The sequence below is a fragment of the Sorex araneus genome, chromosome 2 (genome assembly GCF_027595985.1).
Source record: "Sorex araneus isolate mSorAra2 chromosome 2, mSorAra2.pri, whole genome shotgun sequence".
Taxonomy (NCBI): Eukaryota; Metazoa; Chordata; class Mammalia; order Eulipotyphla; family Soricidae; genus Sorex; species Sorex araneus.
The window spans coordinates 303,557,109-303,584,657 of record NC_073303.1 but is presented as its reverse complement, the minus strand read 5'-3'; the positions used below and the strand labels follow the sequence as shown (position 1 = coordinate 303,584,657).

The following is a 27,549-nucleotide window of genomic DNA, read 5'->3' as shown; positions in this document are numbered from 1 at the left end:
AAAATTAGAAAAATTATAAAAGTTTAAAAATATTGAGAGAAGTATGATGGCATTTACCAGCAAAATTCAATTCTCTTTTGGGCTGACTATTCGATATTTTCTGGATTTAGTATGTATGAGTTTTAAAATAATTAAAGATGCATCACAATGTACTTAGTCTACAACTTCCTTAGAAGGGAAGTATAGACACTACAATACATATAGCTAATGGAAAACAGTCAGCAATAAGGCATTGGAGACATGGCAATTCACCTGTTAAGTCCTCAGGAAATATTAGGTTTTCAATATACAAATACTGAGAAAGTGTTAAGAATTTGTCCAAGCTAGTGGTCATGGAACTTGCATCTGAGTCCATGGAATCCTATGTGTGTAAAGAGGAATTCAGGAAAAGCTGAAAAATTTAGTATAAAACTAAACATATACACATATACTTTTATGTCTCACTTGACGTTGGAAAGTTGCCCAGGACTTTTCAGAATCTGTTTCTAAACAGCACGCTCAAAATTTGATAGAGGTCATAAAAATATTTTGTGCATTATATCACTTAATATAATTTTTAATAAAAAATACTTATGCCTACTATTCCTTAGATCCAACAGAGTGACGGGAATTAGGAAAATAGACTGAAAACTGTTATTAAGGTAAAGAAGCAATAGAGTGCTACTGAGGAAATCGAAGTAGCTACTCACAGGTCAGTGGACAGCACATAAAGATGTAACATAGTCCATTCATTGAACAGTTACACTCTTTTTAATTTTTTTTTTTACTTAGTGCCACTGGCTTTTCCATTAAGTAAGCTGTAGATTAGAGTTATTCCACATGTATAGATGAGTAATTGTGTATGTATATATATATATTCATATTCTCTTTTGGAGATTTGAAGTTAGGAAAATTTGTATCAGCAAAACAAACAACTAAGAGGAAGTATGGGATCTTGTCTACCTGTCATCAAGACCCAGTTTTATATTCAGCTATATGCTCTTGAGTGATTTCTTAATTGTTCACAATTTTTAAAATGATACAGTTTTTAAATTGATAATGTAAAGGTAATCATATTTGAGTTGCGAATGAATGGTCCCTAGCTTGTAATAAATATGTGTGTTATTATTTGGGGGGGGTGCGGGAAGATAATATAACAGGTCAGTGCTTGCATTGTATGCAGTTGACCCAGATCAATCCCTAGCACCTTCTATGGTCCCCTGAGCACCACTGAGTATGATCCCCCCAGCACCACTGAGCATAGAGCCAGAAGGAAGCCCTGAATACTGCCAAATGTGACCTACCCACGTTCCATCCACACATAGTATTCTAGTTTTTGTTAGTGAAATATCTCCACTGGTAGTTTCTCATCCACAACAATGATTCATAAGAACTCATTGTAGAACACATCCCAGACCATGTGTTTTCTTTGTCTCCTCCACTTTGTTTACTCTACTAATCCCAAATTAATGTCAATGTTTTTTTTCTTTTTCTCCAAAACCTGCCATCCATCAGGATATCACCCTCTGCATTCCAAATATCTTTTCTAATCATAGTAACATCTCAAGGGATTTTTATATAAGAAGAATACAGTTTAAAATACAAACTATGGGGCTGGAGCAATAGCACAGTGGGTAGAGTGTTTGCCTTGCACTCGGCCAACCTGGGTTCTATTCCCAGCATCCCATTTGGTCCCCTGAGCACCGCCAGGAGTAAATTCCTGAGTACGTGAGCCAGGAGTAACTTCTGTGCATCATCGGGTGTGACCCAAAAAAGCAAAATTAAGTAAATAAAATACAAGCTACATGATAATGACTATAAGAAACAATTTTATTAGCCCTCATACACAAATACTGTCAACACACACTGAGAGAAAACAAGCCACCATATAGTGAAATTTCAGTCCTCTAATAGAGTACAGTGGAAGGCAGAAATGCTGAAGTCCAATCTTAAACCATACTTTCAATACATTGATATGCTTGAAGATTACCTAGAGAATGTAATTTCTAGCTATGGAATTCTAAATTATTTGATCAAATTTAAATGATATTGAATACCTAACCTATACATAGTACTCTTCTTATGGGAGAGTTTACACATAGTACACTTTTTATGGGAGAGTTTACACATATACAGACATATGTACATATATACATGCACACATACATGTAACTATATAGTTAATTATTATATGTAATGATATGTAACATATATGCTAATGCATGTAAGTATATATGTAGTTAAATATTGATAATTATACTGTAAGGGTGTAATGAAATGTGTAAAAGGTGCAATGACTGGGAATAAAGAAATTAATTTTAGAGGATTAGTGTCTGCTAGTGAATTCCATAAAAGAAATGCACTGAAATCTGAAAAATGCTTAGTAAAATAAATATATGGATGCAATTTTGCTATCCAAATGTAAACAAGGACATGGAGGTAAGGGACAAAGATATAAATTAGACAGCTAGTAAGTGTATAATGTTGGCAAAAAATAGTTTCTAATGGATACTTTGAAATAAAGATAGTAAAAGTCATATATTAATCTTGAAGTGACATTAAAATAAACTCTTTTCTTTAAACACATCTATACAATGACCTGCCTAAGCAAATATTCAGAGCCTTTGCTAATAAGATGTGAAAAATATGTCAGAGTCTCTTTCAGAATCAGTGTCTTATTTGTCAGGTCTTACTCAGTTATTAAATATACTAAATTCCTGCTTTGTGTATAGGTAGGTAGTGAGGGCAGAGTTTTCAGAGGACCTTAGTAATGTTAATGCCTTCATAAAACTAAAATTCCTAGTAGAAATAAAGAAAAATAGGTCCCCATAGTAGAAGTTGACTGTTATCATTGTCATATTGACACAAAGTGACAACAGGAGTAAGAGAGAGCTTCTCATTATAGTCATATTAAATCCTGTGTGTATGGACGCAGTACTTCTCAACACTTGGATTTCGCTTTGGAGCAAAAATAGACTGATAAATCAAACAGAACTCAGGCAAGGATACAATACCTTGGGCGGTCCGGAAGGAATGGGAATACTAATATTTAGAAATAGGAATTTTGATCTGCAGTACATTGCCTACATAATAAAGTTATGCCAAAGTGACTCAGTAATTATTAATGTTTTATTATTCTCAATACATATTTCTTTTTAGTATGTATATGAAATTTGTATTAGATTCTATTTTCCTATCAAATTACTTCATGCATTGAAAACTTAACTACCAGTGCTTTATGATACTCTGATGAGGATTACTAATCATCAGGTGGCAATTAAAAGTGGGAAGATTGGGCGGAATGATAGCACAAAGGGGAGAGCATTTGATGCAACCGACCCAGGTTTGGTCCCCAGCATCCCAAAGGGTCCCCTGAGAATTACCAGGAGTTATTTCTGAGAGCAGAGCAAGAAGCCAGCCCTGAGCATTGCTAGGTGTGACCTGAAAAAAATGCCAAAAAAAAAAAAAAAACAATGGGTAGGTAGAGTTTTAGAACTAATAGACATTCTAATTCTGGGGCATGCTCTAAAAATCTAAATCTTTTAGCCATGTTTGGAAGGTCACAATGATCCATGGAATTTAACACACTTTTGAATGAAAAATTACCCAATCTTGGAAAATATTGAAATGTTATTCATTATGCAGTGTTTGTTTTCTGAGGTGAGAGGCTTAAACCAATTATAATATATGATCAAGAGAAAATTTCTGAGGTGACATATATTAGTAATAGTATTTCATTTGAACTCATTTAGATCAGAAGTTAGAGTGTTTGTAGTTCTCCTTTCTATTTAACAGTTTAACCTAATCTGTATCTGTTTCCATTTTTTTTAATTTATTTTTGAATCTAAAGCATCTATATTTCGGTTTAAGAGAAAATAATAAAGATGTTGCTTGTCATTGACTAGATAATAAGGTACTTCTACTTCTCTCAATTTACTTAACATGTCATCACATCTGTTTATTTTCTGTATAAACATCTATTTTCTATCAGTTTTGAAATTAATACTGACTCATGGATGCAGAGTATAAATTCTTGGAGGATGCTACTTAGTCTCACAAAGCCCAAGCACATCCACAGCAAATTTCTCTTTAGTATGCTAAAAATGAAAGCTGTAGATATTTAACTGCTTTATTGAATTTGTCCATATCTCTTACAGCAAACAGGAAGTTCTATGATGGCATGCACAAACTGCAGTCATTTGTAATCACAATGAGTGTTAACGTGGCTATATTCCAAAGAAAGGTTTATTTTGGATAAAGCCACCATCTCAGTGGAAAATAGGGTAAGAGGTCTTATAATGCAGTTTCTCTAACTGGTGTGGATGTATAATCTCCAGATTGATAATTTAAGTTTACACACTCCCAACACCCCACTGCTCTATTGCCAACTTGCCCTCACCCTGCACCAGGGTTAAACTTTTACCTAGATACCAGTTCAGAATGGAACACTGTATACATGACTCTAATGGGACATAAAAATATTTGAATTAATTTTTTACATATACGTAGTTTGAGGCCCTCTCCCAATTTTTTTTTTATCAAAAGCCTATCACATATTTCATATAAGTTAGGCTTTGTTTCTTAACATACTGGCATGGAAATTTCTTCTAGACACATATCAGTTATATATATGGTCTTATTGTTTTATGTTGGTAAGAGATACTAATGAAATATTTTAAAGGTTATATTAAATACTTTAACATTTGTAAAAGTATAAACATACATTTGTAAAAAACATTCAACATGCTTGTCCTAACAATAATTTCATGCTGAGTCTGTAAGTAAAATAGTAACATGCATGTGAATAGTTTCAAGCATTAAATAAACATCAATGTAATATGGTGGATTAAAAGTTGATACATTTAGGAAGTATTTGCAAGGTCTAGAGGTCTTTAAGTGAGGGAGAGAGCATTACCGCTGCCCCTTCTAAAATAAGGTATCTACTCTTTTTGATAAGATACTTGCTTATTTGTTTCTCCCAAGTCAAATTCGAGAATTTTAACATTCTGAATAGTTCAGAATTACCTCCAAAGTTTTGATAATTATATAGAATGATTGTAGAACTATAACAAATTGCCAGATGATTGTGAATAAATATAGAGATAAGATTATAGAAAATCAAAACAGGGACTTGAGATACAGTACAGCTGATCAGGCACTTGTCTTGCATGAAGACAACCTGCATTATATCCCTGCATCTTGTATGTTACCCTAGGCAACATCAAGAGAAATTTCTGTGTGCCAAGACAAGAGTGACCCTGAGTAATGCTGGATGAGGCAAAAATAAATAAACAAATAAAACAAAAACAAATTGGCACAAAAATATATATAGAATAAAATTATCCTTAGGAATACTGAACTCTTTAATCACCAAACCATGTACTTAATGAGAGCTGCAGGCATGAAGTGGTAAACAAACCATCATATTCTGAATAGACCAGTCAGCACTGGAGAGAGCAGTGCTTCCTATTTACAGGAGAATCATGACTTACTTGGGTCTCTCTTTTATTCAATACTTTATAATGTCTAAATCAAAGTTTCTAATGCATTTTTAAAAATGCAAGTTATAAAAATCTGCAATTGGGTTCTGGATCAGTGAGCACTGTCAGAATAGATTATAGTTCTTCACAATCTTTGCTATAACAATATGATGATGAATGGACAATGACACCAGCTGCCCATTTATCTCCTAAGATTACTGCTTTGATGATATTGATTCTTCTTGTGGCTTCTCAGACTCAAGATTATAGCTCAGATACAGTGATATACTTTTATAAAGTATGTGCTTAATTTCCAATTTTTATATCCTTGGCTAAGAAGTGCAGGTCAATATCAATAGGAATTAAATTATAGCATATTATAACACTTGGAGGTTGTCATAATTAAAACATATTTTTGTGTTAATGAGATAATGTCTAATTACTAAATTATCTTTATGCTTTTATTCATTGTATATGATTAAGCATATATTTACATCATGAGAAATATTGAATATAGGCAATTAAAGACACATAAATTAAACTAATTGGTTCAAATATTTAGAGATTGTTACAGTATGGAAAAATAGCTAATGAAATAATAAGATTTGAATAAATTGTCACATAATCAAGCATTATGGGAAGAAATACCTTTGTAAAAGCTAACAGCCAGAGTTTTAGAGGTTTAGCAAACAGTGAATGTTTCACAGAAGGACAATAAAATGGAAGATTTTATTTTATTGCTTTTAGGGGTCACACCTGACTCTGTGCTCAGGGGTCACTTTGGTGAGACCCAGAAGGACCATGCATGATGCAGGGGTTACTCCTGGCTCTAAGTCAGGATTACTCCTGGTGGTGCTCAGGGGACCATCTGAGATGCCAGAGAAGGAATTGAGTGGGCTGCATGCAAGGCAAATACCCTACCTGTTGTACTATCACTCTGGCCTTTTGTTTCATTTATTTTTTAACTGCGTCGGTCACACACAATGGTGTTTGGTATGTGTAAGGAATGGAAGAGCAGTCGTAGGCTAGGAATCAGACTGAACCCTTAGCTTATAGGTGCAAGGCTCGTGTTTGACTATGCGTGCCATACACCTGACCTCTGGAATGATTTGTATTGTTCTTTTTTGGGTGGATTATACAGGTGGTGCCTACTCCTGACTCTGTTCTCAGGGGTCACTTTGGTGAGACCCGGAATGACCATGTGCTTGATGCATGGGGCTTACATTGAGGCTGGCTGCCTGCAAGAATAACCTTATCTTTATATCTATTTCTAGAAAAAAGTGTTGTTTCTACATCTCTGGAATGCGTTTTAAAGCAGTGTTCCAGGCAGAGAAAAGAATGAAAATAAAAAATAAACAAAATCAAATGAAAATATTTAATATACAAAAAATTGTGATTTTTATTCTTTTGATGTTTGATTTTTCTGTCTTAACATTTGAAAATTGTCTTTAGTTCCTTGTTACTGGAATGTAGGATATGTGGACATGAAGGTAATTTGGGAAAATAAGGTAAGAGAAGGGGGAGGGAGAAAAGAGTTGAGGTTACTGTGAAACTAGGCAGATTGATCGTGCATGTTTCTTAGAAATGTCCTTGGTTTGTTTGTTTTGTTTTACTTTTAACCCAACAATTGAGTCAATTATGAGTATTTTACATCAAGTGCATTAAACAATGTTGAAAAGGGAGTGTATGAGGAAAATGTTAAATCAGGTTGAGCAAGTACAGAAGCTGCAGCAATCATTTAAATAATCGCCTTGTGTTGTTACTGAGTAGAATCATAGCAAATCCATATAAACAGAGGAGATAGTAGATTATGAAGACAGAGAGCATAAAACAGATTAGTAGTTGATACAGAAATAAGGAACCTGTTCTTCTTTTATTCTAAGGAAAACATGGTTTTAGGTTAGATAATATTAGTATGTTATCTTTTCCATACAATCATTTATTATCTACTAGCTTAATTCCTAATTTTAACAAAAGTTCTCTGTATAGACTAATAATCCTATTACAGCTCCCATTTAATGTTCAAGTTTTTTTAACCATTAAACTAATAAAAATCATGAGAATTTCTCTAAAATGTATCTATGCATGAACATTCTTTTGTCAACGTCTTCTGAATTTAAAAGTCTACTCATTTGGGAATGCTTATGAAAAGATACAGGTAACTCATATGAAGGGACTCCACGTGGTTCCACTAAACTAGTATTCATGCAGTTGTAACTGAAATGACAAGAGTTAAGGCCATTAAAAAGTAATGTTTGAAATCGATCAGAGATAATGAAATTGCATTGGCCCAAGTATTAATCAATTTTAATAAGTGTATGTTACAATGATCTTGCAATAAAAAGGCTGTTATTTTCAATTCCGTTCACTTAAGCTATGTCTACATGATTGTAACACAACTGGTTGAAAAGGGTAGCCATTTCCAACACCTGTGCTCTAATGTGCTTAATTGTTGACCTTTATTCTTGCTTGAAAATCACAAATAAAAACTGGGTTAAATAATTGGTTGATAAAACTGTTCATATCAACTCGTTTTGTTGTCATTTAGCTATGAACTTAAAAAATTAGACATAAATGGACCAAGACTAATCTAAACTAATAAAAGAAATTAATCATCCAGCAAATGTTGCCCTGATTCCTGTCTCTAATAAAGTTATAAACTAAGTGATTAAAAGGATTATTGATGGGTTGTAGACATTATTTTTATTTCTATGCTAGTACCATCAATGTTTTATATATTTTATATCTGTATGAACAATTATTTTAATAATTAATTACTTCAAATTTGGGGGTTAATATAATCTCAGATTATGACTAGCTATAAGGTTTTTTGTTCACATACAACAAAAAGAAATATCTGCCACAGATGATACGATCTAGTGCTCATACAGATAGACAAGTGTGTTTGTAATGTCTGGGCCATAGCTTAGGATTTATTTTGTAGGGGGTTGGAGGAAGCCAAACCTTGAAATGCTCAGGGCTTATTCCTTCCTCTCTGCTCACGAATCATCCATAGCTATACTTGGAGACCATATATAGTGCTAGATTGGACCCAGCTTGGCTACATACATAGGAAGACATGCACCTAAACCTCTGCATTAGCTTTTTAAACCTAGACTTTGATGAATAAATATGTATGCAATTTTCATATTATCTGCACTTAATTTTAATTTACTGCTTGTCCCTGGTTTCTTTTTGACTAACAACCAGAGTTCAAGATAAACCAAAATAAAGATGGATTTTGACTACCTCTTCAGAACAAGAAATAGGCTATCTTCAATTAATGTACTCTAGAGATTTGAGCTATTTCCACTAAATGAGTGTCCTTGTTCAAGCTTCTTGTGGAATAAAACTAAGGTTGACCTTCTTTTATGAGACTGTAGTTCTAAACGGCAGGCAGGGCTCAAATGGTTCCTAAATGCAATTTAAAATGCAAACATTTCCATCAACATCATACTTATTTGTTGTTGTTGTTGGGGGGTGGTACCTATTGGAGAGGGCTTTTAATGTTTAGTTTAACAAGTTGAGCACCTTCTAAATGCAAGAAATTGTTTCACAGAGTTTGGAACTAGGATAGAACATAATTCCAAGGAGACTATTCTGAGCTAACCTTTATTTGGTTTGGCTCTTGAAATGTGTTCTCCTTTTTACTCTGCTTCAGAGTATAGGCAAGTGTTTGGAAGAAAACTCTAGTGTGTGAAAGACAGAAAAAGCCCTGGTATTTTCTATTGATTTCATTTTCTTGTTTTTGACCTCACGTATCTTCCTTTCCAGTTTCTTTCCACCATCACAATGGTGACACATTGCAATAACTGGTAGAAGATAAGAATAAAAAATAATTACGAATAACTGCCTGAATTGGCAGTTGATTAAACTTAGTTGTGCATTGTTAAGGGAGCAACACAGTGAAAAGGGCAGAATATCCTGGAATGCACTTTTAAAGAGGATTTATTTTTGATCATAAATAAGTCCCTAACTACACAGATATAAGCTTATATCTGTGATTGCTTCAAGACAAAAATGTATACCTATTCTGCGCGAAAGATGATTGTCACTCGGCCATTGCAATCAACAGTTGTTATAAGGATGTTTGATGGGTTGATTTATGTAGTGTAAAATTTGATTGCATGGATTACAGATGAGTCTCCTCAATCTCATGTTACTGTGAACCAAACATTGATTGTGATTTTTTGCCTAGATATTGTTTTTCTGTTAAACAATCCTGAAAGGTGTGGTGAGGCATCAAAGCTTTAGGTGTGTTCTGAATGTTTGTGAAAAACAGTGTTGAGATATCAAATATTAAATACTAGCAAAGTTTGGGAGAAGGATTTCAAGAAGAAAAAGAGTTGTCATAATCAGTAGACAAAAAATAACTTAAATGCCACCATCTAAAAACTGGCAGAAGTTGTGATCTAGAAACAATTTAGGTAATAATTTAGGAATCTGGATATTTTGTCTTGCTTCCCTCAAGGGTCTTAGTTCTGAAACAATGCAGATGTTTTTTTTTTTTAAATTCTTTTTTTATTCCCCCCCAAATGCTACATATGTCACACATAGCTTATATGTTGTCCATTTGGCATATTTGAAAATTAAATTTTACTTTAAAAATATTTGAGTAGAAAAAATTCCATTGGAAAAACCTGTTAAAGTAGAAAAGTTTCCAGAGAGATAGTCCAGGGGTTAAGTTGCTTCTATTTCATGTGGCTGAACCTGATTCAATTCCTGGCATTATAGTTCCCCAGACACAGCCAGGTGTGACCACTGAGCATGGAGTCAGAAGTAGTCTCTGCTTAGTGGATATCACATTATCCAAATGCTTCACCCAAGAAAAATATGTTTATGAAAGCTAGAATATGGAGATAATTGTCGATTGTCTGATGCACAGACTTTTTGAACTATGCCAGCACAGAGGCTGTTCAGTTCTCATAACAAAGTTGTCGATGATAATGCTGATAGATATTGTCTTGTTATTTTAGTTCTCCTGTGTTTGGTACAGCATCTGTTCACTCTGTGTTGCAGCATCTATCCAGATAAGTGTAGCTTTTGACCGTCACTATATCACTGTTATCCTGTTGCTCATTGATTTGCTCGAGCAGGTGCCAGTAACATCTCCATTTGTCCCTGTCTCTTCTGGGAGTTTTGTTTTATAATCTCTGGTTCTTGGACACTGATGAGATTACATGACGCCAGGGACAGTTTGTGGGTGTAGCTTCCAAGCTACCGGAAAACGGGGGATCTGTGTCACAGTACTGTGGTTTATAAGCCAGTACCATGGTTTATATTTTGGGCAATCACAAGGCAATTATTTTCTCCTGGTTGTCATCAACTCTTAAAAAATGGAATTGTTTCATGGAGCTGGAGAGTGGCACACTATACATCAATCAGAAGGAGAGACAGATACAGAATGCTCTTTCTCTCACATGGGATAGAAAGAAGCACAACAGAAGAATAACAAAAGGCCCAAAGCAGTAGAATCTAAGAACTGGTCCACAGGACTGATCTTACCATGGGGGTGAGACAGGGGGAGAGCGAGAGGAGGCAGAGGGAAGGGAGATAAGGGTGGAAGTGACAGATACTCTGGTGGCGGCTGTGGTGCTGGATTGCTGGATTTGTGAATCCCTACCATTGACAGGAGTGTTAAATTGTAAACCATGGGGCATAAATTAAAACAAAAAGTTTTTTCTAAACAGTAGTGGTTTCCAACTGCCAGTTTGTGATGGTCTACAAATGCAAAATGGCTGAAAACCAGTGGTTCCAGACAGAGTATCTGAGAACCAAGAGAAAGTCCACTCAATTTAAATTCAAACAGAACTATCCAGAGAGGGTTTTAAAGGTAAAAAAAAAATAGCACTGACAAGGTTATGCAAGCAACCATTTTATTATAAGTTAAAAAAAACAGTCGGATATCACAGGGGTTAAAGTGCTTGCCTTGCATGTGGTGACCCTGGTTCGATCCCCAGCATCACATATGGTCCCCTCAGCACCACCAGGAGTAACCATATTATTAATAAATTGATAGACCCTTATTTACAGCTAAATGTAAAATGTAAATGTTAAATCAGAAAATTCATGTTCATTAGCACAAATACGACCTGACTTCAGTTTTCTCCTTCTGACTTTCTTTTCCAACCCTGTCATTCAGCTGAGCTGCATGTGATAAACAAAAAGTAGATTGAATCTACTCTTGAGTGTTCTTGTGTTCTAAGTTTAAGTCACTACTTCTGCCACAAGTACCCTTCTCTATCTGTCTGGGAAATATTTCACTTGTCCTTTTAGCACTCATTTACAACTGCTTCCTCTGAGAGTTCTGTTCAAATTCTTACCAATTTCAAATGGCAATGCCTACAATTTTTTTTTACAATGATACTTATAGTAATAGTGAATAATTGAATATTCTTGATTATTGGTTTTCACCTGATTTTTCCCACTGGACTGTAAGGTTTCTTCTCCTTCCCTCCCTCCCTCCCTCCCTTCCTCCCTCCCTCCCTCCCTCCCTTCCTTCCTTCCTTCCTTCCTTCCTTCCTTCCTTCCTTCCTTCCTTCCTTCCTTCCTTCCTCCCTCCCTCCCTCCCTCCCTCCCTCCCTCCCTCCCTCCCTCCCTCCCTCCCTCCCTTCCTTCCTTCCTTCCTTCCTTCCTTCCTTCCTCCCTCCCTCCCTCCCTCCCTCCCTCCCTCCCTCCCTCCCTCCGTTCCTTCCTTCCTTCCTCCCTTCCTTCCTTCCTCCCTTCCTTCCTTCCTCCCTTCCTTCCTTCCTTCCTTCCTTCCTTCCTTCCTTCCTTCCTTCCTTCCTTCCTTCCTTCCTTCCTTCCTTCCTCCCTTCCTTCCTTCCTCCCTCCCTTCCTTCCTTCCTTCCTTCCTTCCTTCCTTCCTTCCTTCCTTCCTTCCTTCCTTCCTTCCTTCCTTCCTTCCTTATCTCTTTCTATTTTTCTTTATCTCTCTTCCTCTTTCTCATTGAATTACAGTGATATACACATTTAGAAATTTGTTCATTATTGGGTTTCAGTCACATAAAGTTCCAACATCTAACACCTGTCCCTTCACTGATGTGTATTTCCTACCACTGATGTGCCCAGTTCCCTCCCAGCCCCCCCATCTCCAGTTTACCCACCACCACTTGTCTCTGTGGCAGGCACTTTTCTTATTTCTCTCACTTAGACTGTTAAGTATCTTGAGAATAGGACTATGTTTATAGAGGTTTGGTCTGCTATTTGTCGATTAGTGTAATTTTTTCTCATAAAAGATCAATTTATTTTAAGTAAACATAAGAATAACATCTCATTTATATTTTAGATCATACTTCAGATACCCTGGTGTTTTTTCCCTTCTCTCGCCTTTAGTGTATTTGTGGTGTGTGCAGGTGTGTGTTTAAATTGTCTGCTAACAGCACCACAAACTATTTGGCTTTCTTCTGTCTGGAGAGTACCTACTATGTTAAATAAAAGTAGAAAAATTGCAAGGGGATAATTCTGGATGAAATCTACTTATTATTCTGTGTATTATTTTTTTGTTTTGAGCTTTAAGTGACAGGTAAATAAGGTAAAACTGGTATAATCAAATAGGATAAATTTGGGTGCTCTTGTTGGCAGTGATGATATCAGGGGCCCAAAGATGTTTTATTAGTCAGTTTTCAATATCAACACCTGACATTTATACATGGTTTTCCTTTCAAGGTCACAAAAAAGCCATTGTATACCCAGGTATCTTTGTACAAACCAAAGAGGAAAGGCAGAATTAACTATTAATCATTAAATGCTATTATTAGAAAAGAGATGTTTCCCCAGAATCCCTCAACAGCCCTTCAGTTCAGGTTTGTTATATTTCTCACATGACCTCAGATGGATGCAAGAGAGTATCTCCTAATCTCATTGTGTTTAGAAAGAAAGGATGTAAAATGGTGTTATGTTAGCTGAAAAACTGCACCACATATTAGTAGGGGGATAGGGAAAGCATTTGTGCCCATTGTCTACCGAAAACAAAATTCAAAATGTGAATAGAATCTTAAGTTTCAACATTTTTAATTGGCGATATATTGAAGGCAAAGAGGGAACAGTAAACTTTCTATTTAGGGATTCTTCAGTATAGATTTCAGTCTAAGCTCGCTGATCTGGGTTTAGTGAGTAAGTGAAATAAAGTGCCGTAGTGTGGAGCAGTAGCATCCACAGACCTCTCGGTGGTGACAGTGTTCATCTGAACTGTCCAATACTTTTTAAATATAATTTGTGACTGAAGAAATGGTTCTCTATTTTTTCTCAGTTTCAATTTAAGTTCAAACATCTACTTGGAACTGGAAGTTATACTGGATAGTAGTATAATAAAGCATCAGGAATATAGTAAGTCTTTTCTTACTTCACATTTTTACATTTTGGGCCACAGATGGTAATGCTCAAGGCTTATTCCTGGCTCAACACTCAGGAATTGCTCCTAATGTTAGTCGAGGGCCCATATGGGGTGCCAGGGATAGAAACTGGGTGGGCTGTGTGAAAGGTAAATACTCTATCCTCTGTACTATCACTATTCTCCATCAATAGCAAGTTTTATTCTTTCTTTTTTCTCTAAGAAGTAAAACAGTTCAAATGTTTTTTTTGTTTTTTTGTTTGTTTGTTTGTTTTTTGGCTTTTTGGCAATGCTCAGGGCTGACTCCTGGCTCTGGCTCTGAACTCAGAAATCACTCCTGGTGGTGCTCGGGGGATTATATGGGATGCTGGAAATAGAACCCAGGTCAGCCGCATGCAAGGCAAACGCCCTACGTGGTGTACTATTGCTGCAGCCCCTCAAATGATCTTTTGAGTTACTGAGAGCACATGTCGAGTGTTTTTATGTTTAGTTTAGTTCATGTTTAGTTTGAAGATAAACATTTTTAAATTGTGCATATTTAAAGTCATAAGACTAGTTGGAATCATTGAAGAAGGGAATATAGATTAAAGATATGTGTAGTGAATAAGTTATAAAGCATTTTATACGCAATAATAGGGCAAAATAAACGAAGGAAGCTTGGAATGGATTACTACAGAGGTAGGAGAAAAGTAGGTAGGTGTGAGTTTGACAGTTCAGGAGTTTGAAGTGTTAAGTTATATCAACATATCTATGCTATACACAAAAAATTGCTATCTTGCAACTGACAACGGGATTTGACAAAGTGAATGGGCTCGGAGGCTGATTGCAGTGATCACAGTTTCTGAGAAGTAGGGATGGCAAACGTGTGACTGATACGGATTCAAGAGAGACCAGAAAAAAAGGAGTTGGAATTGTTAAAGACAGATGAAAGAAGCGATATTTTTACGGAAAAAAAATACAAGTTCTACTATATTCTGAATGATGACAGATATAGGCTTAATTTAATAAAGGTAAAGGGAGAAATTTACAGTGTAAAATAGAAATAATTCCTTTTATTGGTTCTTGGAATGGATGAGCTTTTTCGCTAGGTGAACACAGTATTGGCTATTTCACTGATTTAAAGCTGTCTTAAGTTTATCAGCTTATCAAATTGGCATTTCAATAGAAACTGAATAATTCCATTTTTAAATTCAATCTTAATCCAAAGACATGTTAAAGGTAAATATCTTTTGATAATTAAGAATTATAGCTATGTTCTGAAAATAAGTAGTTATCTTTCTTAATGGAGAATTTTATTACAATTTAAGAAGGCATTTTTTTCTCGTACATTAAGCTGTGAAATATATCTGGGAAAATATATTTAATGCATAAATTCTTAAAAGTTTTAAAATTTTATAGATAAAGACATAAATGTTTGCAACTGAAATATCAGAGTTTAGATTTGGAAAATCTCAAAGATTAAATAACTTGCCCAAGGCCATTCAATCTGTTTAAGAATTTTTCTTTTTCTTCATGAGCATCCTGAGGATTGAATGTGAGCTATGTCCTTATTAAAATACCAGAGCTAATGTGAACATCTAAGTAAAAAAATTCTGTGGTTAATATGGGCCTAAGGCATAGAGAGTTTACTTAGGTGAGTCTCCTGGCAGCTGCCCAAGGAATGAATTCTAGGACCTTTGACTTTGGCTTCTCATAAAGAAAATCACTGTAAATGTAAATTGTGTGTGTGGAGGGGAGGGTGGGTGGTGGGTATTGTTTCATCACATTTATTCATATTATTCATAGGCGCACCTTGTGAATGAGAGCATTATTGGACAACATGGTACATAATTTAACAAAGGATAATATGAAAAAAAATTCTTATTTTATTTTCTGATTTCTTTTCATTCCCACTCCTAAACTCCACCCAAAAGGGCACTCTGGTAGAGTTCATTGTTTGCTCCCAAACAGCGGTGTCTCAAGTGGGTTTGAAACTTGTGTATTTGTCCTTTTGCTATCCAATATCACTGTGGTGGCTTCCAGATATTTCTCTTTTTTGCAGAAAGTTAATGAATTGCAGGAATATGTACTTTTAGAATTGACATAGAACACCTCTGCATACTATAAATTATGTTCATTTGGTGATTTATGAACTGGAAGGAGTGCATCAGATCCTGGGAACTAATAATAGTAATATGTTTTATTACTTGAGCAATATCTTTGGCCTCCTGTTTATATTCTTAATTAGACTTTTTAGTGATTCTTGTCCGGAATTACTATTAAGTGTCCTTTAATTGTTATATTTATACTGACTATATCACAGAAATTCAGCAACTTTAGTTATTATGGAAGTCATTTCAGATTACATCATTTTCTTCCTATTATTATTGTTATTTAATTATTTTATTTTTCATTAATTTACCGTGAGATACAGTAACAAAAATTTCATGTTTGAACTTCGAGCACCCATCCCTTCATCAGTGCACATTTGCTACCACCCAAATCCCTAGTATTCCCACCCCCACTTCCACACCTCCCCCTGCCTGTGTGGCAGACAATTTGCAAGGTTTCCTTTCTCTACTTTAGTTACCTTCTATATTTCAAGACCAGTCCTACCTCCCCTCAGATCTGCTGAAAATACAATTGCTAGGCAATGTGTTTTGTATTGCTTGTTATGGATATAATATAATGTCGCTTTAGGAATTCTAAGATTTTAATAATTAGGGTCTGAAGAAATTGCTGCCGCAGATTGCTTGGGTCTGAGATTCCTGTGTGTCTCTCTGGATTGTGGCCACACGGGAACTGGTGCTTCTTGCTGGCTTCTGGAAAATGGTGACCTCTGGAGCTCTTAGAGAGCAGGTGGTGGGACGGCACCTGCCCTGTCCAGAGCCGCCCAGTGGGGAAGGCCTACTGCAAAGTCCCAGGCCATCTCTGCCGCAAGTTGTTCGGGTCCGAGATTTCTCTGTGTGTCTCTCTTTAGATTTATTTTCTTTTTTATTTTATTTATTTTTTATTCTTTAATTAGTGAGTCACCATGAGGGTACAGATACAGATTTACACATTTTTGAGCTTGTTTTTCCCTCATACAATGTTTGCAAACCCATCCCTCCACCAGTGCCCATTCTCCACCGCCAGTAAACCCAGTACCCCTCCCATCTCTCAATCCCATCCCTCCCCCACCCCAACCTGCCTCTGTGACAGGGCATTCCCTTTTGATCTCTCTCTCCAATTGGGTGTTGTGGTTTGCAATACGGGTATTGAGTGGCCATTGTGTTCAGTCTCTAGTCAGACTACATCATTTTCTTATACTATTTTATAAAATAATGTCATAAAATAGTGTCATTAAATGAAATTAAAATAAAATATGGGGATAAATAATTATTTTGAATGATATGTTTATTATATAATCAACTCATTTATGCTTTTATGTGATTTTCTTTTGGTGCAGTGTGTAGATATTGCAAAACATGAGTAGAGTTTATATACAGCACATACATTTACAATGGTAATTATACTCCTGCTAGATCATAGAAATTTTCAGAATTACTTGGATTACATTATTATTAAATACCTTGACATTGACACTGTAGTATATAAGAGATTAATTTAAACATTAATAAAACAAATCTATTATAATTTAAAAGAAAAATTTCTGTCAATATTAGTTTCAAGTTCTTTTCAGAAGCAAATTATAGGATTAACTTAAGTTTTCTAAATTTTAAGTATATATCAAAAGCACACTGGTCTAAATTTATTGGTCTTTGGAATTAATGAAATAAATGATTGGCTCCATCAAAGAATCATAGTTTTAATTAGTTTCATTTCCCAGTATGCGCTTTTTCTCCCTTCTGTGTTTTCAGTAAGTAAGCCTAAAGGCTGCCAAGATTTTATTTCCTAGATTTTATACTATGTCCTCATCATTGCACAGGAGATTGAAAAAATGTCCAATTCAATTCCAAATGAACTGAAACAATAGAATTGCAGTTATAAGGGACAAAAGGAGAAATTCAGAGGCGATATCAAGATTTATATATGAATAAATTCTCCACAAAAAAGTGTGAAAAAAACTGACATTCCTTTCTTTGCTTATTTCTCTGATTTGGTATTTTCCTTCTAATACTCCTATATTGTCTTTCTGTTATCTGTATGATTAGTATTTATAAGCTCCATTAAACATCATTCTCAATGTATTTTATTTCCAGTAGATTGCTACATAAAACCTTGGTGCATTCTTTACACTCTTAAATCTTTGTAATTTCTATAGATTTATAGAATGATAGCATATTAGAAGTAGAAAAAAAAAAGATTTTTTTCTTTTTGGGTCACACCCAGTGATGCTCAGAAGTTACTCCTGGCTCTGCACTCAGGATTACTCCTGGCTGTGCTCAGGGGTCCATATGGGATGCCAAGGATTGAACCCAGGTTGGCCGCATTCAAGGCAAACACCCTACCTGTTGGACTATTGCTCTGGCCCCAGAAATAAAAGAAATCTTAAATGTCATCAAATCCAAATGTGTTTGACATTTAGACTGTATAACTGAAATAAATTGTTAATTAGCCACAGAATGACCTCTTTGGCATATGGCTAGTGGTGTTTAGTGGCCATTTTAGAGAATTATATATAGTGTTGTGTGGGTTTTCAGGTGAATGTATTTCTGTGTGTGCTATGCATAATTTTTCTGAGGTAGAAGTTCACTTGGTGCTTAAAAAACATGGTTTCCTTCTCTTCATATTTTGTAGTATGTGTTCAAGTATTATGTGACAATAGAGAAACAGAATCCTTGGGGAATCATCTCAGACAAATGGCTTCAGGGTAACTTACAGCCAGAGCTTAACCAGTTGCAACTGTTCTGTTTGTTCTTATTTTGGTTCCACTTGTGCACACATTTCTGTCTCCTACAAGTGATAATACTAGTCTACATAAGCCATACAGTAAATTTGAATACAATTTCCCACCTTCATTGTGTTTCCTCTCCTGATTGTTCTGCAGCTTTACATGCATAATAGCTGCCATGCATTCTTTTGAATATGTTCATTTTTCATGTTGCTTAACTCACAATATAGAACAAAGGGTCTAAGCTGAGGTGTATTTGGGGCGAATTATTGTGCTTCCTCTTTCTATAAAGTCAGTGTAAAGAACACAGCCTTCGGTAAGCACCAGGAGGTTGTGTACACTACTATTTTCTGCTGACATCCCTGGTCCCTAGTTTCTCCTTTTGCCAATTTATATTGCTAGAAATTGAGAAATACCCCATTACATGTTGAGTAAAAATATATTGAACTATAAGTGTAGTCTCCATTTTAGTAAATAGTTTAGTTGCCTGCAAGCTTGGGGCAGGGATAGAGCACTAAATGTGGAAAGTTGATGGGCTAGAAAGCCCATCAAGGCCAGTGGGGTTCTAGTGTTGCTTGTACACTGCCATAGTTCAACCCTATTTGGTCCCCGGGCACTGCCAGGAGTGATTCCTGAGCACAGAGCAAGGTGTAAGACCTTTGCATAATCCAGGTGTGGCACAAAAGCAAAACAATAACAACAAAAACAGCCACAAAAAAAGAAAGGTAGAGTATACTACTGAAATATCTTGCAAATGATAATATAAATTTGATACCATATCTCACTTCTCCTAAAAACCTCCCCCTCCTCCACACTGAATGAGCCCACAAACACCTGTCTGCCCTTTAGTTTTGGGCCTGTTGCCAAACTTCTGGATGTTTCTTAAAACACAAGATTAAATTTATGTTCAGATTCACATATAGAGAAGATACTCCTCATTAACCGTTAACACCTAGTACCTTATAACCTAAGAAACTGTAGTCAAGAAGTATTCTTAAAAGAAATAACACTGAGATCTTTAACTATTTAACTATTTAAATTTACCTTTTTGCAAGGGATTAATATCTCTTTTTTAGTAGAATACCCGTGATTTTCTTCATGCTAGACTGATTAGAAGGTATTTGACTTTAAAAAGACTCTAAATTTAATCAGAAGGAAAAACATATCAATTCAATAAAAGTAGTAACTCGATAGGATTGAACATATATTTCAAATGTTAAAGTATAAAAAATAACTACATGGAATAAAAACATAATATGCTACATTACTTATTATTGCTTTGTCCTTTTCTGTGTCTTCTTTTTGTATCATTGAGACACAGAGTAACCATTTTTAGCTCTTTATTTGACAAATAGTTCCTGTCCTATTACTAATGCAAATAATAAGCTTTCTTCAGCAAATATCCCTCCACAGTCTAAACTCCCATGCTCACAATTCCTGTATATGTTTTAAAGAGCAGATTTCCCTATTGGGAAGAATAATTTAATTCTCAGCTAATGACAAGAATTGTAATAGAGCATCATTATTACCTGTGAGAGGTTTGTTTTACAATCATTTAATATACTTTCCAGGAAAATTGATCATTCGTTGTGCAGGGAAGATGAATGAGGGTTTATATTTCTTTTCACAGTAGTAGAAAAAAATCCCCAATTTCCTTTGTGAATGTCCCTAGGCTCCTCTCTAAAAATACTATGCACTTAAGCACATATAAATACAGATTTGTATTGTAAGCATGTATAAATAACTAATGCTATAAATCTTAGAGTAGTTTATAGATATACGGTAATTTTTACTTAAAGAGCTACCAATTGTCAAAATTAATTGATAATAATTTTCAGGTGAAAAATAAGAAAAATAGAAAATTAATAATGGCAGGGATTTTCCCAAAGTGATGGAATTCATGTCTCGCATGTGTGAGGTCCTCAGTTCCATTCACATTAGAACATAACTACTGCCCCCTCAGCCTGCACTACTAGAACTTACCTCATATTGGTCGGCAGATGGTCTGATAACACTATTTTAAGGACCAGGCAAAATTTTAGTCCTGGTATCAGGGAGACAATATAGTAGGTAAGGTGCTTGCTTTGCGTGCAGCAAACTAGGTTTGATCTCTGGCATCGCATATGGTCCTCTTAGCACTGCCAGGGGTTATTCCAGAACAAGATCCAGGAAGAGCCCCCGTGCACCATAGGGTATGACCTAAAGCTCTCTGCCCCCATTAATTTTGTCTTTCACTGTCATCCCATTACTCATCAATTTGCTCGAGTGGACACCAGTAACGTCTCCATTGTGAGACTTGTTGTTACTAATTTTGTCTTAAAGAATAATATTTGAGGGGCTGGAGCGATAGCTCAGAGGGTAGGGCATTTGCCTTGCACGCGGCTGACCCGGGTTCGATTCTCAGCATTCCATATGGTCCCCTGAGCACTGCCAGGGGTAATTCTTGAGTGCAGAGCCAGGAGTAACCCCAGTGCATCTCTGGGTGTGACCCAAAGACCAAAAAAAAAAAAAGAATAATATTTGAATCACGAAGCTCATTATTGAATTGTATTATATATTTGATTTCTTCGGAGGCTCTTTTCCATCTTCTGCTGTTGCCTGAAGATTCTCTCCTCCTCGTCTTGGAGCTTCCTGATTCATCCTCAGCAGCTGTTGCTCTGCTTCAGAGATCCTTCCATGAGTATTTTCATTTCACCTTTCAAATCCATCATTTCTGCTTGTGTTTTTATTTGAATTTTCCTCATTTCTGCTCTCATGGCCTTTTACATTTTATTGGCAGTGCCTTCCATTGTTTCTTTGATCTTCTTTGTCCTTAACAGTTCCATTCTAAACTCCTTATCAGAGATGCTATGTAGCTCATTGACTGCCTGGCTCAGCTGGGCTACCTTCTTCCCTCATGAGCCTGATGTGTTTCTGCGTTGCTTTGTCATTGTGACCTTTAGAGTTGTTTCCTGCATGTGTTTGTGTGGTTAGAAGACTGTTAGAATGTCTTTGTATGTGAAGGATGAGTCACAGAACGGTGAAGAAATGCTATCCTTGTGTTGTCAAGGCCCCCATGCGTCTGGGCTGCAAGTCCCTCTTATCAGATCTGTCCTCTTTCACTCTACTTGGGCTTTTCAAAAATGGTTCTCTAGTGGGGGGAGGGAGGAGACTTTTCAAGGAATATGTCTCCTAGGGTCAAAAGTTTACCCCTATGCTGCCAACACCACCATGCCACTGGGCTGCAAGCCCCTTCTCTATATTAAATATATGGACTAGGCCAAAGCTGGTAGTTTTTTCAGGGATTTAAAGTTCAAATGTTACCGGATGAATGGACGGGAGTACTAGCAAAAGCAAAAGCAGGGTGCCTGAAAGGTCATGGTTTTAGGTGGTCACAAGGTAAGCCAACTCTTGGTGAAAGAAGGGAGAAAACTGTGGTGGAAAGCCAGCGAACAGTGGGAGGGACCAGAGGTCCTCATTTCTGAGAGAACCAAAATAAGGGGATTTTAGTGAAGAGGTAGAGAAAGATGGACAGCAGTAGTGCAAAAATTGAGGCAGATTATCCAGACAGCGGGGCATGCAAACTCTGGGGTTGAGTCGACTTTCATGAAGGTGACAATCCACTTGGACAATCTTGTGAGTATTTGTCCTAACTGTGTTTAGCTTAACCTGGCTGGAGAAATTGGATGTATGTAGTGCATTTACCCCATATGGCTGACCTGGCTTTGCTCATTGGTGCCCCGTATTATCTCTGGCCGCATCATGAGTGATCCCTGTGCACAGGAGAAGTTTTTGAGCACAGCTGGATATGCTGACAGCACCCTCCCCTCTCACAAAATAAAAAAATAAAATGCTAGATATTTCTCAATAAGATGACTATGACTTACTCAGTGTGCTTTAAATGTCCCTTAATAAGGATGGTATAGGGTGGCATGGAGAGTGCAGCAGACAGGTAAGTGATCCAGAGTTTAGACTGAGTGATGAGAGGAGGGCAGGCTGGGGAAGGAGGGGAGGATACTTTATTTTGCCTCAATTATTTTATTTTTATTATTTATTTATTTATCTATCTACATATTTATTTATTTATTTATTTATTGCTTTTGGGATCACATGGGGTGATACACAGGGATTACTCCTGGCTTTGCACTCAGGAATTATCCCTGGCGGTGCTCAGGGGACCATATGGGATGCTGGGGATCGAACTTGGATTGGCTGTGTGCAAGACAAATGCCTTCCTCACTGTACTATCGCTCCAACCCCTTCACTCAATTATTTTAGATGCTGTGCTGCATATTTTCAGAAGCAGGCCTGAAGAGAAAAATCAAAATCCAGCTCTTACTTATTTATCAAGGTGGAGAAACTCAGTGAAATTTTCACAAAAATAATACCCTATACTTTAACATTGGCTTCCAGTTAAAGATATGTTGGTGTAAGGTGAAACCATTTAGGCGATTTCTATTTTCTGAAGCGTATGGTGTGACTATTAGCTTTTGGCAGTTAAGTGATCTTATGCTTCCATTAGTCAATAGAAACAGTGTTTTTTGAAAAAAAAAAATCTCATCAATAAAGTTGTGTTTAAAAAATAGCTTCTGGCCGACCACCGTTATTTTTCTTAAAAGTAGATCAATTAATGTTGAAGATAAATATCCATATGATAATTCCTTCCAAACCTTCCAAGTTAGTCTTTTTTAAAGGAAATTTATAGATTTACTGAGACTGTCCTTACAAAATAATGTTATTCAAAAGATCAGCATTATAAAAGTTAGTACATAAGATTTTTATTTATAAAAGAAAAACAAAGAAAAGAGAGAGGAGAAGAGAGGAGGGGAAAAGAAGAGGGGATGAGAAGAGGGGAAGGGAGGAGGTGAGGAGGTGAAGGGAGAGCAAAATGTGGGCAAGGTGGAGTGGCAAGAGAGAGGAGGGGAGAAGGGAAGAGACATGGAAGGGGTAGAAAGGGAGGGAGAGGCATTAGGAGCTGGAGATACTGCAGGGCAGAGTTTAAGGTGCTTGCTTTCAGTGAGTGACTGTTCTATCCTAAATATTACATCTGCTTGCAAGAGCACCACAATTTGTGATCCCTGAGCACAGAGCCAAGAGTAAGCCCCAAGCGCTGCCAGGTTTGGCCCTAAAAGCAAACAAAAAATTCTATTAGTAATCATGTATTATGTTAAAATATTTCAATGAAGAAATAAAATAAATTATGTATTCATTATACCAAAATGTTAGCATGTTGATGTATTTAGCTATAGCTACACACATTAAAAAATAGTTGTTTCATTATGTTTTATATTATGTACATATTTTTACCCAGTTTGTTTATACATTAGAATTGTTAGCACATTTCTCTTAATTATAGTTTGCTTATTCTTAATATTTATTATTGCATACTAAATATAAAGCAAAATGTCATAATTTAACCCTCTCATCTATGCACATTATCTACATTTTAAAATCTTAATAGCATTCTGTAACATTTTGCATACAGATGTTCGTATTTGGAGTGTACATTTTTAGATTATGTTCCCATAAGTGGGATTAACACAATAAAAATGCGACCCAGTTTTTAAAATCTCTTGATAAAAATACATTAAATGCATTTGCTGATGAATATTTTACCACTTCACTAGTTTTTCCATTTAGGAAATAAATTTGCATCATTCTTTAATTATCTGCTAATGGGGTTACAATGCCTTACCTGTAGGACTAAGTTGAAATGGTTAAGGGGTTCTCAAAGCAGGAGATAGATTAAGAATCAAATGCCAGAAATAAAAGAAAATCTTAAGATTCATGCACTGAAGTTCACAGAGTTGAACGGAGAATTTCCCATTGTCACAGTGGTTATTCTAAAACCTAGATACTGGGGGCTTGAGCGATAGCACAATGGGTAGGACATTTGCTTTGCACGCAGCCAACCCAGGTTGGTTTTCCAGCATCCCATATGGTCCCCTGAGCACAGCCAGGGGTAATTCCTGAGTGCAGAGCCAGGAGTAACCCCTGTGAATCACCGGATGTGACCCCAAAAGCAAAATAAATAAATAAAAATAAAACCTAGCTACTTAAACACATGCATAACTGAATGTGGATGTCAGAAAAAATTGGCAAAGTAAAAGTTTTCTGAATATGTAGTTGTTAAAAATTCAAAATCAATCTCAGAGAGAATGGATAAATAACTCCACAGGCTGTATGCATGCTTTTAGTGTATGAGTCCTAGGTTTGATCCACTGCACCCCAAGGGCCCCTGAGCACTGCTGGAAACACTCCCTAAGAACAGAGCCAGGAGTAGCCCCAAGCAGTACCAGGTGTTTCTCCCAACATCAAACCAATGGAAACCAGAACCATAATGAAATCAAGGTATCTCATGGCAGAAATCACTCATGTTACATTTCTTGTAGAAAAGTTTCCATCCCTATTGCAGCAAATTGCATGATTCTATTGTTCCTTACAGTTGTATAGTATTCTATTATGTAGATATTACAGCTTCACGAGCCACGTATCTGTCTGTAGTCATATTTTATTTCAAAACATTGTGCTTTAGTTTATAGATAGATTTTATGCTTTTAAAAGTACTAAGATCTTGCAGTGTGACAAACTCTATTTAAAAATCAACAGTCTTCTGAAGCATTATATTATTTTCCTCACTTCATAAGTGAGAAAATTTAGACACATACTTTGAAGTGACAAAATCTGCATTTGCACTCAAGTTTTCATTCAGAGCCAACACTTTTCTACTATGCTCTATAGCTGCACATCTTTATTTTGCCAAAAATAAAGTTTGAATATTTTTTATAGATCCATTGAACTTCAACCTATGTCAAATACCTATTTCAGTCGATATCATTCAGAATTTTTCAGAAATCAGTTGGATCTATGGATTTATCTTCTCTCTATTCTACAATAATGATAAATTATCTTATAAAATTTGACTCTTCCATGTCTCTGGCTATCTAAATAATTTCAACCTGTCAAAATCTGTTTGAGTAGATCTGTGAATGCCTGTCATTAATGTATCTCTTTATCTCTGCTATATATTTGCACTTTATATCACATTTTACCTTTTAAAAATGCATGATATAGTAGCACTGTAGCACTGTCATCCCATTGTTCATCTATTTTCTCAAGCAGGCACCAGTATTGTCTCCATTGTGATACTTGTTTTTACTGTTTTTGACATATCAAATATGCCATGGGTAGCTTGCCAGGCTCTGCGGCGTGGGTGGGATACTCTCCGTAGCTTGCTGGGCTCTCCAAGAGGGACAGCGAAATCAATCCCGGGTAACCCGGTCATGTGCAAGATAAATACCCTATTTGCTGTGCTATCCCTCCAGCCCTACATAATATAGTACATATGGAAGTCTTTGTTTAATATATACTTAAGAGCTGGGGAGAATGCAGGATAAGTAATTAAGACACTTGCCCTGCAGTCTGCTAATTTGTGTTCCATCGCCCATAAAACACAATGTCCTCTGAGCATCACTTGGGTGTTCCCCAAGCACAGAGCCAGAAGTCAGTCCGGATACTACCATATGTTGCCCAAAAGTTGCGTGTGTGCATATGTGTGTATGTTTGTTTAAATTGTGCACATTAAATTTTTTTATAGAGGAAATAAGTTTACCACAGAGTATGGACTATTTGCCTACAAAATTCTGGCATTGTACATAATCAGAGCTTATTATATGAATTTGAGGAAAATACTTGTCTCAGTTTCTTCCCTCAATTTATAATAATGTGATTAATTATAATAAACATTTAATAATTACACAAAATATAAATAGATAATGTCTAATATTCATCCTTTCCTGCAGTAAATTGTCAATAGTCTGTTTCACTGCATCTAAGAATTCAGCTATGTGAATTCATGCAAAAAATTGAAATAATATACAAGACAATAGCAGAAACTATTCCCTTTGTCTATAGAGTCTAAAAATCAATTCTTTTCACTTAAATGTTTAAATAAGATTTATGAAAATCTGTTGAAAACAAAGCTGCTAATGTCGACCTGTGCCAATGCTAAGTAACTGTCAAAATGTAGTATGGCTCGTGTTTCCCCATATAAATAACATGCTAGAGGTTGCAGCAATTTAAAAATGAAATTAAGAAAAAGAAAGAGAAAATAAATATTTAGAAATAACATTTATTGTAGCTTTATTCCCCCCTTTCTCTTCCATCTGCTGTTGAGTCACATTGTTCAATGACTGGGTGTTGAACACGTGTTTGTAGTGCACTGGGAGTAGCACACACACAATCACAGTGCTCATATGCACTTGTTTCAAGTGCTTCTGGGACTATAGTTCTTATGGTACAAGGTTCACAGCAGTCATTCTCGGGATCCTACTGCCAAGGATCTAAATTGAGGTCAAAGTCTTATGCCTGCAAGGCAAGTGCTATGGCCCTAAACCAAATCCCTGGCCTCACTTTTACATTTCAAAGTCACATTGGAGCAGGGATGGAGCACAGCGGGGAGGGTACCTGCCTTGCACGTGCTGAACTGAGTTGATCTGGGACATGCTATATGGTCTGCAAAGTCCCTTCATAGTGATCCCTGAGCACAGGGCCAGGAGTAAACCCTAAGCACAGCTGCTGTGGCTGAAAACAATAAAGAAATGACTTTAGTAGTTGCATTAGTACTGAAGAAAGGGGCCACCTTTAAAATTTCTAAATACATTTTGTAGAAGATAACTCATTTTACCTCAAAGTTTATATATATATATATATATATATATATATATATATATAAAGAGAGAGAGCAATATTTGGAAAATGAAAGGTACTACACAGGTTTTAAGAAATAGTTGTACTAAGTTTTTTTTTAAGATGATGAAATTATACTCAAATGATTATCTCCTTATCAAAAAAAACTTCTAGGAGAAAGTGGTGCAGAGATTTAACTTTAGTTTGTTTAATCTCAAATTCATTGCTTTCTCCAATGTACTATGTTAGCTGCTGTCTACATCATCATAGAAAATGTT

At 36.0% G+C, this 27,549-nt stretch overlaps 1 protein-coding gene and 1 non-coding gene across 2 annotated transcripts in view; one reads left to right on the top strand and one right to left on the bottom strand.

Annotated features, from left to right (window-relative positions):
• NAALADL2 (N-acetylated alpha-linked acidic dipeptidase like 2) overlaps positions 1-27,549 on the top strand; it is a 743,119-nt gene that overhangs the window by 22,806 nt on the left and 692,764 nt on the right. The window lies entirely within an intron of this gene.
• LOC129403053 (small nucleolar RNA SNORA51) lies at positions 18,810-18,937 on the bottom strand. The gene has a single exon (XR_008629043.1). It is a non-coding gene; the product is annotated as a small nucleolar RNA SNORA51 (small nucleolar RNA).